This window comes from Varroa jacobsoni, unplaced genomic scaffold (genome assembly GCF_002532875.2).
Source record: "Varroa jacobsoni isolate VJ856 unplaced genomic scaffold, vjacob_1.0 scaffold_366, whole genome shotgun sequence".
Classification (NCBI taxonomy): domain Eukaryota; kingdom Metazoa; phylum Arthropoda; class Arachnida; order Mesostigmata; family Varroidae; genus Varroa; species Varroa jacobsoni.
In genome coordinates, this window is record NW_019213268.1 from 64,609 (window position 1) to 68,183 (window position 3,575).

Here is a 3,575-nt window from a genome sequence, read left to right on the forward strand (position 1 = left end):
TCTACTGTCTATCAAGCTAGCCCCACGAGTCAGTGATACAAAATTAACTTAAACTATATTTTTTATACAATTGAAATCTTCGTCTATATCGAATACAAATCAACAAGATACATTAGCTTCGTTTAATTTACCCAGGGGATTTTTCACTACTAGAGAAGACTATGGCGATGCAAACAGTTCTCTCCCTGATGTTCTGACCCTGACGTTCGTCAGCGCACTAGTCTGGTAATTGGTAAAATAAGGGTACGATAAACAGAGCCGCACAGGTGATAGGCGTCTATCTAAATGCCTTTCAGTACCTCCATTGAAGCAAATCATTTATCTTTTAGTACGAATTTTCGGCTACCTTTCCCACGAAGGTCGCTCTGTTTAATCCTTGTGTGTCTATCAGTGCCCTGCCATGTCTTTTGTTCAATTCAATTGTCTTTCTTTAAGGTCTTATTTTCCTTCAATGGTCTAGTTTGTTTGTTTCATCGCGACCCATTTTTCTCAAAATTTTATCACTTGGCGCTCTTCTTCCAATTATACTAGCGAAATCCATTATGTTCTGATATTGCTAAGCGTTTGTGACCTCGTTTGATGTTAGCGGCTTGGCACTATGCATTCTCGACGAACAGTTTCCGTTTTCTTTACTGCATTTACATCAGCTGCTCAGTGTGATCACAATGTCTAGACGTCTTGCATTCGTCTGGTGGGTTTTGGCGAAGGTGTCCTGGATTGCTTCATGGAAAGTGTTTCACAAGAGCAACACTGTCACCTCCTTATTGTTTATACTTGGAGGGTATCAGCTGTAGTTCGTCGCTGCGTTCGACGATCGCTTCGAGCTTACCCGTCCATCAATTGCTCAAACCTCTTAATCCTATCACGTCGGCCTTTTGCCCCCTTGATTGAAATAAGCATAAAAGACAGGAACGTCGCATAACTTATCTTTGTGTTATGCTACTACTATCATTGTTTAGCGTCTAACGCCCTTATACGAAATATATCCAGGCTACGTTTTATTGCTTCATATCTACATTCGCTGTTCTTTTTTGTTGTTGCACATTTTAGCCTGGCGTGACCTTATCTTGTGGCACCCATAAAAGAGGACACTGGTTCCTATTCACATTAGCCCAAAAATTTCCTTAGGTGAAAGCTAGTTAGTTGCGAATACAAGACTTATGACAAGCTAACAGAACACTTCTGCGCGTTTGCATCGAAAAACTAAAAAAGAAGATTAAATATTGTCGAGCCAATTCGAACTCTTGCTGCTGATATGTTTGGTAGCTTTACTACTGCTATACAAAAACATGTAATGTACGTCAAAACATGCGATGCGCCGATTATGCCAAAAAGGTCCATAAAAACTGACGATGGGTTTTGAAATTCAATAAAATCCCGAAATAAACCTTCTAGGAACTTAACAAACTGTTGAGTTCAACTTAGCACTAGTTGGAAAAATGTTAAACTGGAACATGACTCCATAAGATAACGAGATAGTGTAAAACGAAGCAATGGAATATTTTCTCTTTATTGGTTCCTTTCTGAATATAACTACAACACATTTCAATGTACCGGAAGCAGTGAAGCAGCCTGCGTGGGTTATTATTATTTTTCATTATATACATTATCAGTATTTGTCGCTATATGTATTATTAGTATTTGTCCTGTTTGCTGTTGTCTTCCCGATCCCGATCAGCGGCCTGCACGCAGAAGATTGCGGTCGCTGTATGCCAAACGGGACAACTGGAACGTGTTCTTCTGCTGGCAGATCTGTCACTTCAGCTCACTAGTGATATCCACATTTGCACAAGGTATTTCCGAATCCCTGTCATTATGGCTGTCAAGATAATCTATTATTGATACATGAGCAAAGTAGCTGTCTCTTGGATGCTGTTTCGCAACACGTAAATAAAGCATTGAAATCGGGAAATGATTAAACTGGAACCGAAAACAAAAACTTGTGCAAATCCTTTTACACTTCTTAATCGACTTTAAATCAACCTGCTTAACAAGACAAGCTCGCGCCTTTGTTTACGTGATGAGGCGGCAATTTCGCTATTCTTCAATGCAGCTAATGGCGTAAAACAGCGGACGGCTCTAGTGGATGGACTATGCTAGGCTAATTGCGTACCCAGATGAGAGACTGCGTAAGGTCAGCTTTTCCACGTTACGATCCTTGCCAAGCAGCATTAATAGTTCCTTGCACAGCTCGTACTGTTTACCAAGAATGGAGCCCATTAATACCAGTTAGCACAGATGGTCCTAGATTAGACTATATTGATTCCTCCATTATACTTCCCCTTATATGTTAGCGTATGCTAAAAATTTACCAAATCATAATATACGAGATGCTTGTTCGCTTTGATTTGACCTGCTGCTGACTAGAAACAGGTAGTAAAATTTTACAGTAAACATCACTAATCCAAACACAAACGGCACACCGCTTACGAGCAACAACCTAGACAGATGCTCAAAGTATGCTCAGATAGCCTGAGAGACTTTCGTTCTTCGGCGGTAACGATCGAATTTTTCTGGCACTATATCCTATCTGGGAATTATTCAGATACTCGCAGACCAGTCATTTTAATATTCAAATAACAGGGTACACACAAACTAAGTATTGTTCGAGTAAATTTTTTCTCTATTTGCATCGAGAAATCTGAATAAATTTTTGCTCCCTTGTTCTTTAGTACTGTTGAATATTTCTGACCAAATTTTCAAAGGTGATGCGAAGTATACTTAAAAAGTTAGGAAGTCGGGTCGCGAACGCACGCAATGGTCTCGTATTTGGCTTAACACAGATTTTCGTCTGTTTATCTGCCTGGATTGCTTCCTACAAGGACTAAACTAAAGGCTGGACGTTGCGTATTGTGTGGTAACCTACTCTTGTCTTTCTATAAGTCGTCTTTTCAGTAGAGGAGTTTTGCAGTTGTACGGTGTCTGTATCATAGGAAAGGGCATAACTGACGTTGATGGCTAATTGTATATGCATAGAAAGCATTGCGGATAACGGAGAAGAATATGGCAAACTGGCAACGAATCAAAACATAATGACACATAATAGCGCGTATATGTCGTACTTCGTGCCCCCCGTTCCTTAGTCTGTTGTAACTCTAGCTGTGAAACAGCCTAAAAAAAAAGGAAATCCATCATACGCTTGCAGTGAAAAACGATCCATGACTTCATCAGCTACGTAAAATATTAGGGCTTCGTTAATAAATAAAAAAAAAAAAAAAAAGAACCCTTTGAAGTGAATGTTGAATTTATTCAGAGTGACTGAATAGTGCGATAATGAATTTTTCGAACGGCCTTCGTACTTTCGACTGTTCTCAGTAAATCTGAAAAATGTTTTATTGATAGAAGCACGAATAGTAAACGCGATGTGGGCGACTGGGAAAGCATGCACCAAATGCGTTTATGCTGGTATAAACAACCTAAAAGCAATTGCAGGGCAGTAAAAGGGATCTGCATCTTAATTTTGGCCTTCCTCTGCTAAAACATCTCAATGCTGATATTGAGACTTGGCTAATTTCGCAAAAGAAGTTGAATTTCAAAGCAAACGATTTTGTTAGGTACAATGCATGTTACTGTTA

The 3,575-nt window shown here is 39.5% G+C and overlaps 1 long non-coding RNA gene across 2 annotated transcripts; it reads right to left on the reverse strand.

The window, feature by feature from the left end:
* Positions 1-1,481: 1,481 nt before the first annotated feature.
* LOC111259758 (uncharacterized) lies at positions 1,482-3,200 on the reverse strand. 2 transcript variants are annotated; one of them, XR_015310732.1, is made up of 3 exons: positions 2,441-3,200; positions 2,114-2,196; positions 1,482-1,819 (listed from the first exon to the last, which is right to left on the reverse strand). It is a non-coding gene; the product is annotated as an uncharacterized LOC111259758 (long non-coding RNA). The 2 variants fall into 2 exon arrangements; XR_002679831.2 differs by having other exon boundaries at positions 2,114-3,200.
* Between the last annotated feature and the right edge of the window lie 375 nt (positions 3,201-3,575).